The sequence below is a fragment of the Ornithodoros turicata genome, unplaced genomic scaffold (assembly GCF_037126465.1).
Source record: "Ornithodoros turicata isolate Travis unplaced genomic scaffold, ASM3712646v1 ctg00001160.1, whole genome shotgun sequence".
Lineage (NCBI taxonomy): Eukaryota > Metazoa > Arthropoda > Arachnida > Ixodida > Argasidae > Ornithodoros > Ornithodoros turicata.
The window spans coordinates 40,758-55,478 of NW_026999482.1; the positions used below are offsets into that span (position 1 = coordinate 40,758).

A 14,721-nucleotide genomic window follows, 5' to 3' on the forward strand; every position below is an offset into this window, starting at 1 on the left:
CCACTGCTCTTTCTGTTATTCATAAATGATGTTGTCAGTGAGGTCTCCTCAGATATAAGATTGTATTCTAGAGTGAAATCAGTAGATGATCAAGTCAATCTTAACCAGTCACTTTTGATGTTTCATAACTGGTGTAAAAGGTGGCAACTAGATATTAACTTTTCTAAATGCGCTGTGCTGTCTTTTACCAACAGGAAGATCCCTCTTTCATTTCCTTACATACTTGACTGTCATGCAATACGTAAGGCTGATACGTATAAATATCTGGGTCTGCATTTTTCTTCCAACCTAAACTGGAAAACCCATGTCAAAATTGTTTCGTCTAATGCTCTGCAGAAGCTTGGCTACTTGAAACGAACGTTAAAATTGGCCTCCACGGATACCAAGCTCCTTGCATACAAAACCTTAGTACTTCCAATTCTGGAGTACGCTTCTGTCGTTTGGGACCCTCATTTCAATAGTGACATTAATGTTCTGGAATCAATTCAAAGTAAGGCAGTTAGATTTCTTATGAAACGTTACGACAGTCAGTTTTCTCCATCTTCCGCACTGAGTTCATTGGGTCTGGTTCCACTGCGGCAGGGGCGTGCCCTTGAAAGGTTAAAATTTTTGCATTTAATAGCTCATAAACAGATTAACATACGCCATGAACTTCGTCTAGTCTTCGGAACTCACACCCATTGAACATTGTTCCTATGCGTTCACGTATAGATGTTTTTAAATATAGTTTTTTTCCTCATACAGTTGATGAATGGAATAGGTTACCTGGTGCTATAGGGGAATTACCTGTGAAAGACTTCTGTAACCAAGCATGCCTGCTCCTGCTATAGCCTCATAGAGGCTGCAGTATTTGAAATAAATAAATAAATAAATTTATCTGGAAGGTGCTATATGCAGTAATTGCGGTTAATCTCATTTTAAACTTTAAATGCAGTGCAATGTGAGCAAGGGAGCTCAAAGTTTCTGTACACATTGCCCTTTATTCCTATGCAATTCAGGGGGGGGGATATGTTTAATGCAAAGTAAGAAAAAAGAGAAGGGAACGGTTAGCCACGGTGTGGGCTTGCTATTCCCTAATGTTTTCAAGCAAACAAAAGAAGACAGCTGGGATACAGAAAATTATGAAAAAATACAGAAGAAACGGCTCCTTCACTAATCGTTGCGCATAGGACGCATCAGAGAATGCCAAGGAGTTTAGATTCCCGAAGTAATCGTGTCAGCGCAGACGTGACTTCAGCGTGCTGGGTAGGGCCAAGTAGCAGCGCGAGGGAAAGCTCTCGGTAGCCTAGATGAGCAGGGAGACTCGATCGGTGATCTTCGTACCGCTGGCAGGCAATGAGAATGTGTGGCACATCGGCTTCTACGTTGCACGTTGGGCAAAGAGGTGATGGGTGGGGTGCTGATTCATCTTAAGTTCAGCTCTATTGCAGTACACCTGAGATATAGTAGTGGAGTCCGCATGTGGAATGTAGCAAGGAGTTTTTCCTTGTGCGCTATTGCTCACTTATGTTCTCATATGACCTCACCAACTAATTAAGCAGGGTATCGAGAGTGCATGCCTCCATGAAGAAAGTCATCCTTGTGGAACTACGTAATAGCCTTTGTCTGAATATAAACAAAAATCTCACGAATACAACGTTGTTGTGATGAATTATTCGACAACAGAGAACTTTTGAGAAAAGATCCCCAGAATATCTGTGCTTATACAATGCACAAAAACTGCCAGTGATTGGTCATGGTTATGTACCTGCAATAGTTAACCTCACTACTAATGATGCTTCCAAAAGGTCTCCGGCCTCCTTAGCACACTTGCTATGTAGTGTCTTTTGCAGAAGCAGCCCTACAAAAGCAGATCTACGGTTACCAGACGATAAATCAAAATTGAAGTAACCCGCTGTCTTTTTGAATGTTTTCCAATGCAGCAGTAGGCAGTATTAATGTAGCAGTATTAACACTGACGAACTGTTTTTCATTGGTCACTTCTGCTGTGGCATGCTGAAATATGCAAAAACACACATTTCAGTTTCATCTATGCTTCCATGTGAATCCAAGGAAAATGGGGACCTCGTTCGCTTTTGTTCCACTATTTTTCATAATATGGGAACGCAAAATCTGCTCAAATTTCGTGTTCAGTGTAGTGCAACAACATGCAATATTTCCATGCCTCGATAGTATCCACACAACACCCGCAAGACGCTAATGCACTTTGTGATCAGTCCTATCGCACGGTTAAATGTCTCTGGAGACGCTGCAAAGAGATGATAGATACTGGGATGGTTAAAGGGACTATGAAACGATTTTTTGCTTCGTTTTGTTCGAAAGAAGACATTTTTCTAAGACTAGAACCGAAATTTTACTTTCGTCGCGCGAGCGGATTTCTCGGGAGCGAATTTAAACGGAGCGGCGAAGGGAGGACAGCTGGCGCCGCGCCGTGGGGAGCTGCCGAGCGGAGACACAACGGGCAACTTGACGCGACCACGGCCGGCTCAGCAACACGTCATCGTGACGTGTTGCCGAGCCGAGGAATCCCACCAGGAGCATGCGCCGTAAGATCCCGCGTATGCGTTCATCGGGAGTGGAAGATTTCGGCAGTGGCGGCAGCCACAGCGCGAGCTCGCGGCATTACTTGCCATTGTGCAACGCCAGTGACGTAACGGGGAACCGAAGTGCGGTCCGTACAGTTACACCATCGACAGGGAATTATGCGCGGGAGAGGAGGAACGCGGAAGAGACATTTCCAGCGCGCGCTCCTCGCAGAGTGGAGCGATTTCGTCCGGAAAAATTTGTGGCATATTAGTTTCTCTGCGGGAAGAACAGTTTCCATCGAAAAAAAGTATGGGGGTTCGGGAAATTTCATAGTCCCTTTAATAAACATGCCAGTAGATGACGCCCCTCGACTTCTCCATCGGGGCTCACAACAACCATCTAGCATGTTATTGCTCTTACTGTACAATGACAGGGGTGCTTACAGTGTGTATCACAGGAGATGACACTCATAATAAGCGCCAGCACAGCCAGCACTGCTTATCTGAATTTTGTCCACTGGCACATGTCGATGTCACTGTCTTTGACCACACTTTAACGGTGCTTTTACGTTTATCATGCAAGAGTTTGCAATAGCGCCTTCTAAAAATAACTGCTGCATTTCGTGCCCCCGATCAAGCGTTACGCCGCTTTTCTTACTAACCGCGCATTTAAAACGATTCTGCTTAATTTTTACCAGTTAGACTTCGAATTAGTGAAACATCACCTACCACAACTACTCTACAGATAGTTGTTTTCAGCACACGTTCACAGTTGCAACGTACTTAGCCCGATGTTAAACTAGCCCCTGCCCTAGTTTTAAAATACGTGCCATTCAAATACATGGGTCTTAAACCGCCGGTTTAAGTAGCTTGGGTGGATGATCGAAATAGAATATTTGAAGAGAATATTCGTCCCATCGCGATAAAATCCATCTCCCAGGCGCTTCTAGTAACTATATTAATCAAAACTTACCCACGATTTGATGAAAAATTCTTCGTGAACCGGGGATTATGCCTACCGGTCACAACTGCTTCTGGCAGACTCCTGCGAAATGCGCATGCGCTGTACAGGAAGCTCGCTATGTGCGGTGCCATTGGCTTCACAGCAACAGGTGGTAGACCATGGGTGGTGACTCAGGATTGGCGATGGAAAGTCTCACGTGAACGATTTAAACCCGACGTCACTAAAGCAATGGTTTAAGTAAGCTGGTGAATACGGGTACTTGTGTTTTCCAACTACATCTGAGAAATGCATTGCTTCTCCTGTATTTCAGTAGTGCACTAAGTCAAAGCTTCTTTTGGTGAACGATCCCAGTGTAGCAAGTTTAGGTAATGCGTACTTAGCATACCGGAGATCTGGAGCACCGGATCTTCAATTCATAGATTCCCCACCCTTTTTGGAAGTTCCTACATGACTCTATATGGGATTACGGCATCAGCTCCTACATGACGTAGGATCCAACATAGAAATAGGATCTTATTTGATTGTGTGACCTACGTGGAAATGGGATGCCACATCGAAATGGGACACACGTGCAAAGAGGTTCCTACACACTCAAGAAAATGGCAGGTTACAAGTTAGTGGGGTCTATATGCACGAGACCTGATTTTTGCAACCCTTTTTCGCGTTCATGCTCGACTGTTGACCGTGTGTAATTTTTGCACCTATTATTGCGCTGTGTATATAAGGAACAAATGCCCTTGCCTTACGAACTATCCTTTCCTGATATCCTTTGTAGCATAACTTCAGAGCCACTGTCATATCTCAGCGGCAAGAGACGGCAACAGTAGCTGTATGCGATTTGCTGGTATAGGTACGCGTTCGAAGATGAAGTTTTTGAAGAAAAACCCTTCATAAAACGCAAGTGCAGTAATGTTGAATGCGATATGCAACCGCATAATCCTATCAAATAGCATAAACGGGGAACAAAGGACTCGAGTCAAAGGTAAGCCCAGGGCGTGAAGTGTCCTACACAGAGCCAGCTCAAACAATTCGCATGGGCACCTGGCAACTGATAGGCATTATTTCCTCGAGTGGTTGCAATAGGTGTTTTTCTAATGACATTTCCGCATTCGCTCTTCCGCGTTCGGTCGTATCAACGGAAGCGCAATAGTAGAGCAACTGCTGTTGTTGCTCCTGGCTAGACTATTGAAGTACCGTGTGTTCAGGAAGATAACGCGTACGTTCGAGTATGCATGCGCACAACCGTACATAAGCGGTTGCTCTAAAATGCCCGATGTATCTATGTACAACAGTAGTTCGAACTGTTCTGTAGCTACTGTATACGATGGAAAGTAACCGTAGCAAGACAAAGGTCGTCTATTTCACGCTGTCTGTTAATGAAATACATATAGGGGCATATTTGGGTAGGGTACTGAAAATACTGACAAAATAGCATAACTGCAGGCGAGTAGTGGATGTCCTCCATTCTTCTTCATGGCGTAAACGCATGTTTTTCTTCTTATTTTAATGTGAAAATACTGCATTTTAAGATGCTTTTGGTAGTATATTAGCATCTCACTTTCTCCAAAGGTATTCGTATACTCTGTTTAAACTACCGTTTTGGTATTTTCTACTCAGTATTGCAAATAATTTCCCTCTGTCTGTCTGCATTCACACCGTCTCCGTATTCACGACGAGTTACTCCTCTGCCCATTGTCTTTTTTTTTTCTTTCTTTCTTTTGAAGAAAGTGGTGGTGGTGCTTGTGAAAGAGTGCAGTGGTGGCTGTGGTAATGGATCGGCATGGTTCGGTATCGCAAGTACACTCTTCTTACGGGTTGTCACCCAAACCTTTTGCATGCAGGCGTTCCACCGAGGCGGCTCCTCCCGGCTAGAGGTGTGCGCCGAGGGCAATTTTGTCGGCGGCAGCGTACCTCCCATTTTTGTGCCGGCGGCGGCGCCACGCCGATCTGCTTCAATCAGCGTGACCCATAGAAATCATAAAGAGAAATAAGGAGAAATCTTATGCTTATGATTTCTATGGCGTCTCCCCTCTCAGCTCCCGTCCCGCATCTTAAGTGTTATGTAAAAGTGCGGCATGAACACGATGCCCCTTCTTATGTAGTCTTAAAAACAATGAGTTTCCAAGCTTTTAAGTATAAATTATTGCCAGCATGCTCTGAATGGACGACCGTCGGAAAAAGCAGAGTTATGTTTCGGATTTAACCAATACAAAGAACGTGTACGGGCTCTTGTACGGGCTCTTGCCACTGCCAGCCCTTGCGGTATCGGCGGCGGCGCCGCGCCGATCCCTCTGCATCAGCGGCGGCGGCGAGTCTTATGCACTCGGCGGCGGCGCATCGGCGCGGAGGCAACCTCAGGGAAACCTCAGTTCCCACAACCTCGGAGCGTCATCCCGTCCGTTCCGCGCACAAAGGAGCAAGCGACACAACAGATTCAATCAAACAACATACCAGGTTTATTGTGTCTTCGAACAGCCGAGCAAACGACGAACCCTTCTTTCCGCAATTCTACAACGGCCAAGAATGCACAAGGCCAGGCTACCTGCCTTAAATAAAAAAAGGTCTCGCCTCCCGAGTTCGTAGCACGGCATGCCCGCATATCTGGCAGGTAAGAAATCTGCCACACTTCGTATTATTGACAGCACGCCAGGGTCCTCGTTAATGGCCCAAGCAGCACAATGTACTGAAAGTCGAGCGCAATAGGTGTGACCGGTATGTGTCTTATCAATGTTCTTTAGTTTAGCTTTTAGACGGCGGGTGGCAGCGACTTCGCGACGAAGTCATGTGATAGAGCCGAGTCACGTGGGGCTCCGCTAACGGAGCGCACACGGTGAGTCCCGCCGTGCACTTCTCTCATATCCACCGTCGTTCCTCTTTGATATCGCACGCCGTAATTGCCACGAGAGTTATGGCTGAGCAGAAAGAGTGTAGTGTCTATCTGTTCCACAGAGTCTTGGAAGAGCGTTCGGCGGGTATTCTGCGTAGCGTATCGTCGTCTTCGAAGCAGCTTCAGCACTGGATGGTCTACTTTATTTTTGATGACGGAACAGTTCTAGAGTGTGATGGAGAAGAGGACGCTACCTCCAAGAAACTGCGTGGGAATGCACGGGTGATAAGTCGCAGCGATGTGGAGCCTTTAAGAAAAAACATGGTGAGACACTGAACATTCAACATTGAAACGCGAGGGCACTTTAGTTTCTTTTCCTTTTTTTTTCTTTTTTTTTTTTTTTTTTGCGCGATATGTAGGCGTCGTCCATTTTGTCCTTCTCAGACACCACAACCCCTCAAAATGAGCATGATGCTACCGTCGTCGCGTTTTTACTGCCTAACGTGCGCCCGCTATATCGGGAACTTAAAGAAGAACGTCTTCTGCAATGTGCTTTCTTACGCTTTCATCCACGCTTCGTCACCGAAACCCGCGAACACCGGGGGCTCATTCACAGGCGATTCAGCAGAAGAAGCCTTATTCACATGTTGAAAATTGGAAACGTAAGTGAACCTCCAAGATGTAAATACATCTAACTAAAACAAACCAATGCCACGAAACAAATTTAAAACAAAATCAATATGAAAGTGACAGCAGCAACATGTGGCTAGCGCAGAAATGCAGATAACTGTAACGGGAATGTGTTACACGCGCTTTTAGATTCCTAATAAATGGTTGCTCTGGACATATGATAAGATGAAGCCCACTTTACGTTCTGCGATGAATTTTACATAATGTTATTATAATGCAATGTAATTATGTGGCGTGTTTCTTTTTTATTTCTTTTTTTTTTAGTTTACTCCTGGCGAACGAGCTAGGTCCGATTTTCTCTATTTCATGACGAGATGAGTTCCTCATGATAAAAGATCGCGCGATCGTTTCCGTACGTGCTGCAACTGAGATGGCTCGTGCTTCTGGTATATCTGCCTCACTCACCACATCTCGAGTGTTGTACCCGCCGTTTCTTATCTCTCTCTGTCTTTTTTTTTTAATCAGGTCTTTGTGCTGTTATCTTGCCTTCAGTCTTTCCCGTGTGGCGCCGACGGGGCAATCCACCTTTCCGTAGCCCTCCTTTCTTCTCTGGATTTTTATCAGCTGCCACCCATGCGTTCCCTGCCAACACTATAAACGTCAATGGAATTGTCCTCACTTGTCGTTCCAGAAGAAATGTTTAAAGGTACCCGTGTCAAAGAATGTTGGGCAGACACCTCCAGTGGCGGATCCAGACCCTCGGTTTGGGGGGTGGGGCGGTTTCTTTCTCGGAGCGTGTAGTGGGGGAGAGGGAAATTCAATGTGCATGAACTGACGTTATTTGGGGGGGATGCGATCGCCCAACCGCCCCCCCAACCGCCTCCTCCCCTTGGATCCGCCACTGGATACCTCATGTATACACGCTGGAAAAGCGGGGCTTAGGTTTTACCGGCATTTAGAAAAGGCACATTGTCTCCCTCACTGTATTGTGAAGATCGGTTTTCGCTGCATAATGTTGATGATAAATGCGATCACCACAAAGGGCGTCCCTTCGGTTTACGGTGATGAATGTGTTACCCGAGGGGGGAGGGGGGAGGGTCGAGGCAGCTTGCCGTTGTTGGCCGCACTCAAGTGGGCATCGTCACGACTATGTGTTACCCAATAATATGCATAACACGACAGAGACGAATAGGATGAAGAAACATTTTATGAAGCCCACTAGTACCTCTCTGCACTTTTTTTTTTGTGTGTGTGTGTGCTATAAATTTTCACTCCCATTACAACAATTGCCTTATTTCTTTAAAAAAGAAAAAAATATGTGTGTGTTTTCCACGCAGGTAATAATTCGATTTCGACATCGTAACTAATGAATTGTCAACGCTCCATGGGTAACCTGCGTGCTTTTTCATGTTTCTGTCCTCGAATGAGCTGAAGTCAGGTGCAGGTCAATGTGACCATTTTCCTCCGTTCCCAGGCAGGACGGACGAAATAGCGGGACCTGTCCTGTCCAAATCGGCACGCCCGGTCACATTACGTGTTCGTGCATAGCTTAAATTAGCAATACTCACGAATTTACAGAAACAGTGGATTTCGGAGGAAGGGAGGGGAAGTGGAAAGGGGCCAATATATTGGGTGGGGCCGCCCAAACGAGCTCGGTACTTGGGACCTCGTTCGTATGTTTTTTTTTTTTTTTTTTCGTGCATGAAGATTAGGAAGGTATTCTGGTATTGCATTATATGCGGCAGGTGGTTGCACGGTTTGTTTACTGGTGTAGGGCAGCGCCATGTTCGCTGGCTACGGTGACGCCCCTACAATAATACTCGTCTTCTATCGCGACCACGAGGTATTTGTTTCATGTTTGAGACGAAGACGAGAAATCTGTCATTCCTCATAAACATATTCACTGGTGCCGTCACTACCCCATCCGACTTTCCAAAACCAGAATATGTCTGTATCTGCCATTCACATTGAGATGCATACTACTGCCCGTGACGATTGATGTCATTGATGTGTGCTGATGCCATACCGCGATTAACTGAATATGCTGTGAGTGAAGGCTGTCTGCCGTAGTTGTAGTCATTCTTCATTGCGCGTAGCGAGTGTCGTTTTAGCGCGCACTTTTTTAAATTTTTGTACACTCAGTGTTCTTTATGCACTAATCCATCAAAATGCACCTCCGAAGCTTAGAATACGCGTTCACATCGATGCAGATTATCGTCTTCCTGTATAACTTGTGGCGTTGTAAGAGAATCCCCTTAAGGTCAGATTTCGACCATTTATAAAACATAAGTGAACATAGATAGCTGCACTTGTCGACGCTTAAGTTCTGCACACTTGGCACATTCATTTTTTTTTCTGGTAACCCAAGTAATAAACTGTCTCACTTTACACGCAGAAACTATTGAAGGAGGGTGCTCGTCTCTCGAAAGAAGTCATCAGAGAAGCGGTGGACAAAATGAACCTGAATTGCGAGAAGTATGACCTTGTCGGCAACAACTGCCAGCACTGGACCAAAAGGCTGCTCGTAAAGCTGGATGTACCAGTGTCTGACGTCGATATAAAGGAAGCCTCTGCCATTGGAGTCGGCGTAGTTGGAGGAGCCGTAGCTACAGTTGCAGCTACAGCCTTGTTCAAGTCCGCGTCTGGCAAATGAAAAAAACTAAAGACCTTCAGGGTTGCCTGCCTCGATAATTAAATGTGTTCTATCGACGTCCATCGCCTGAGCATTGACACACAGCCCTAGCAGAAATATCTGAGTGTGGTAACTGTTGTAGAAAAACTGTCGGTCATGAGCAAAATCAGTTAATCAAGTCCAGCAAACTTCTTCTTTTCTGTGAAAGATGAAAGACACTGAAAAGGTTAGCCAGCTGTACACTCTTAAAAATGAACTTCACCGCATAGCACGCTCCTAGCCAACCATAATCTCGAATGATATCGTCACCTTCCCTGATTTGTTGAAAACGGGGGGCGTACGCCTTTTTTGTGACAATTATGAACAGCATAAGTGTCACAAAAAGGCGTACGCCTCCCGTTTTCAACAAATCGGGGAAGATAACGATATCATTCGAGACTATGGTTGGCTAGGAGCGTGCTATGCGGCGAAGTTCATTTTTAAGAGTGTAGGATTCGAACCCACATCTTGTAGGTTTGCGGTTCAGGTCCCTACCAATTGGGCTAAGCTGACACACCTCGCCTACGACTTCCATGGGTTCGTCATCTGAAGGGAAAACCCAACCACTCTCTCTCTCTCTCTCACTCATTCTCCTTTCACTCTTACATTTTTGCTCACTCGTACGCACATTCATACGACGGGATCGACACTAGCGGCAACTGCTGAACATGAGAGAAGTGATGTTCTGAGGCTGGAACGACATAGAAAGGACAAATAGATGCAAAGGCGAATTTGGCTTTGCCAATTTGCCAAAGCCAAAATTTGAGGCTTTGTATGTATTTGCCCTTTCTATCTTGTTCCAGCCTCAGAACATTATTTCTCTCAAGTTTCTACAGGTATTGAGTCGTGTGTTGTGTGTCGTGCCTCTGGGTGTCCAGACATATAGGTTTTTACGTTATGGAGGACGGGTATATATTCCTTCGACGACATCAAGTAATCTGTGCCCTCTAATTATTGTACTGTGCCTGTGTTTTGCTCATTTGGATTACCTATGATGTTTTGTACTGTACGTGTCCTGGCATATGGTCTTTAAGCTCTTTTCTTCAGTTTTGTGTTTTTGCTGTGCCTCGCGAAGGCTTTTCGTTCATGAAGGACATGAAATCGTTCGTTTACATTGCCTTGTCGTTCGGTTGGTGTGTTGTCTCGTATCGTATCTTATTTTCGGCTCTGTATTGTACATGTTTTTACAGTACTGTATATCTAACTCAGATAGTGCCCCAACTGCAACGGTCCTGTATCTTTCTGCGGCACTACACCAAGCCATTAATATCTTTATTAGTTTTGTTATTACTACGATGATGATGATGATGCTCGATTGATGTAAAAAGGATCAGCCATGTTATTAAGCACGTTCTTTCTATTTTCAGTGCTATTTTCTCAATGGTGACGTGCCTGTTTTGCTAAAGCTATGTGTGACTACGCCTGTCTTTAAACAAGTTAGCGTGATGCTATTGAAGAATTGTCGTCCAATATCTATTGTGCCGGCATCGGCCTTAGTTTTGACAAAAATATACCCAGGCAGCACAGCGCGACGACCCAACGTCGGTGCTCCGGAGGCGTCCGACTCGCCCGGGCCGTCTCCCGACCACGGTCCGGCATACGGTTTGCCACACGGGGATGTTAATGGCCTGTTGTCGGCAGCCTGTATTGTACCCCAACGATTTGCCGAGGCGCAGCCAATGCACACTTACGGGTACCTCCTTTCCCTTCACGAGAGTTAATTTGTGAGATTTTTAACAACAGAATCAATGTGTCATTGCAGAAAACTCTTTATTACATCATAGTCTCCAGCTACATGGGTCCTTTATGGCATCACTTCACCAGAAATGAAAAAAATGCGTGTTACATTGAAAGTATACAACCACCAGTCCCGCATGTGTACTGTTTACTTCACAAATATTCACTCAGCAGAGCTTATATGGAACAGAGGTAGAAGTTGGAACTCGTTGCCAATTAAGTTGGACTCATGAAAGGTGGAAGTCACTGAAAAGGTTAGCCAGAACATAAATGAACCTCTGTATGCAATAAGTTGATAAGTCAACTTATCTCCTTTTTGCTATCTTTTGCTGCAAGGACATCTTCATACCAGTATGTACCTGCCAGTGAAAGTTTAGAACCCTATTGTTATTTGCTACAGTATGGTGAAAAACAGGAAATGCATGGGTGTCAATCGGACAGACAATAAGATCAGGCGCCTTTTCTCGGTTTGGGGTTTTTCGACTTATCCCTTTATTGCAAACAGAGGTTCAGTTGTCTCAAGTTCTACTGTGCAAGAACTGTAATGTACTGTGCAAGAATTTATTAGAATTGCGCAAGATCTCTGCGGTTTCACGTCCGCTCAGACAGGGAGATCCCATTAACCTCCTGGATGTTCATTATTTTCTGATATTGCGAAGCTCCTCGTACATGATGATCAACAGGGGTAAAATTAATCATAACAAACAAACAAGTTTCAACTAACAGATTTCAAACGCAGTTACACGTAACAAAACGTAATGAAAATTGACGGAAGTTCCTAAGCTACTTTAGAAATGTAACAAATTGTCTTCTATTTACTTGCTACTCAATATGTCTACTATTTACTTCGTGACCTGTCAATGTGGTTAATTCAGACCTTGCTATCACAATGGGCGATTGAAGACGTTTCAAATCTGTCTTGATCTATAAAGACGAGATCAAAATCTGCTACGACGAAAGAAGCCTATGTTTATAGGTTTCTTTAGGGAGGGATTTCATTATTTTGTTCTCGTAATAGGGTACATGAAAGGAGCACAGAGCAAGTTTATGCTCTATGAGTTGTGCCCTACGCACATATCGTAGAATCGTGCCAAGTTTTAACCCTGCTACACAATGCCCTCTATCATTATGAATACACTGCTTATCGTTAAGATGCACGACTCCTGAGCTTCCTAATGCACGGCTAAAACACAATTTGTAACGTTCACCGTGTAACAACAAGGGAGTTAGACGCGCTGTGCGAGTGTCACCTCGCATCTCAATTCATGGAAGGGGGGGGGGGGTGGACAGCGATCCTATATTATTGTTTACATGACCAAAAGCAGACCTTTTGCTTAACTCCCTGCTTCTCACTCTTACCTATGCAAGGAACCTGACAACCAGCTTTGATGCCTGTCTCCTAGAACGAATAGTAAACGTGCCGCCAGTGTCCAACTGCACAGGTTGGGACTGAAGAAGGCCGAAAGTACGGTTCGCTGAATATCAGAAGAAGAAAAAAAAAACTCACTGTAACTTCACTGTAAAGATTACGTTCACTGTATAGCTCTCGCATACCGCCATGGCTCGCAGTCCCTAGAGTTTTCATTTAGTCACTGTTTCACTAATTTGGCTTTCTCGTTTAGGAATCTTAGCGGCAGCTAAGGCAACGTGGATCCTCGTTGATCTGCACTGTTAAAACAGAGCTTCACCACATAGCACGCTCCTAGCCAACCATCATACCGAATAATATCATTCTGTGTCCTGATTTGTTCAAAACAGGGGGGAGGCGCCTACACGGGACAAGATAATCTGTCCCAGATAGGCGCCTCCTCCCATTTTCAACCAATCAATGCACAGAATGATGTCGTTCGGAATGATGATTGGCTAGGAGAGTGCACTGCGGTGAAGTTCTGTTTTAACAGTGTGCGTGCAGGATGTAAATGTAATGTTCAAAATGAACGTCGTCCAATGCATATAATAAAGCGCGGCTTCGTGCCTTTGCTCTGAGAACATTTAAGAATTGTTCGTTCGCGACGCTTCTTAAATAGTACTCCAGCACATGACACGATCGAGCCGAATTACCGCGCAAAGTGATACCGTTGTCCCTCTTTATTTGAGGAGAAAGCATGTCAGGAAAAGGCGTACGCTTCCAACTCTCTCGAAATCAAGACAGAGAAAGATGTCAACCGGAATAATGCGGTGACATGCGATCAATCTGCGTTCTAAGAGCGTAAGAACGCAATACCAGATAAAATGCAAGCCGACAGCCCCAAATCTTGGCTATGTTGAAAGGTTGGTACTCCGACTTTGTGACATCGTCAAAACGAACGGAAGGCAAATGAAGGCAACTTAAATTGGATGCAGCCCTCCGACCGGGAAAACTGAGGTAGGTTTCTCCGGATTTCCGGAAACACATTCCGGGTGCCTATTTGGAGGTTCCAGGATATGGCCTCTAGAATGACTAGCAGGGCGCTTGGATGTAGCGGGATCTGGCGGCGGCCAAAAAATCGCGACAAAGATTCCATGTCTGATCGGGACCAGAGTTGGGAGACAGTAAATGGTTCGTTAGGGTAAACTGTACCCAGTACTTTGTCATCGTTTCTTGGATGACTCTCACTCACTAATGTCAACGTCTGGAGTCCCTGCTTGTAGTATCAAACGTGTGCGATACCGAAGAGATATAAATAAGACTAGACATTAAGAACAACCGCTACCTGTGCAGTGTACGGATTATTTTGTTTGACATTAGAGACACGACATAAGATAGGTAAACTACTGAGGTATACGACATGGCTAGCACCGCCATCTGGCGGCAAAGGAGGTAACGATGACAATGTCCATAAACTGTTCTCAACGAAGAGGACGCAAAACAATCGATGGTATCGTCGCACAAGGAAAGCGAGTTTCATTGCGCTCGTTCACAGGTTCCTATAGGGATAGTTCACACGTCCGGCTCTGGCGGGGACTGCGAACAACCAGTTTCCCAAGGGTGTTTACCAAGAGTTTACTAAGTATGTGGTGTTCAAAGTTTGAAAAAAGGGGGCGAATGGGGGGGGGGGGAAGATTGATTCTGGAAACGTGTATTCAGTATTCAGATATTCACTGGTATATATAGCCCAATTGTCTTGAGCAATCTCAGAAATTTCAGGACGTGCAAGAAACAGGGGCGTAAAGACTGGGCAGGGAAATCCTTGCGGGGAAAAACGGTAAGGCGAGACGCTTAATTGTCGCAGTTGTTCACACTGCCTCTTTTGGGCCGTTGGTCCATACGCGGCCCTCATTGGTCGATGGAGTTTGGGCGACGTCACGGCTTTGCATGGGTTTTCCACAGGAGTTTTCAGATCATATATGCCTGCACAGTTCCCTTGGGAGGCGGCCTAGGACGCAC

General features: G+C 45.2%; 1 long non-coding RNA gene across 1 annotated transcript; it reads left to right on the top strand.

Annotated features, from left to right (window-relative positions):
• The first annotated feature begins 5,886 nt into the window (after nucleotides 1-5,886).
• Nucleotides 5,887-9,655, top strand: LOC135376572 (uncharacterized). The gene is made up of 3 exons (XR_010417751.1): nucleotides 5,887-6,097; nucleotides 6,228-6,640; nucleotides 9,342-9,655. It is a non-coding gene; the product is annotated as an uncharacterized LOC135376572 (long non-coding RNA).
• Nucleotides 9,656-14,721: the final 5,066 nt, after the last annotated feature.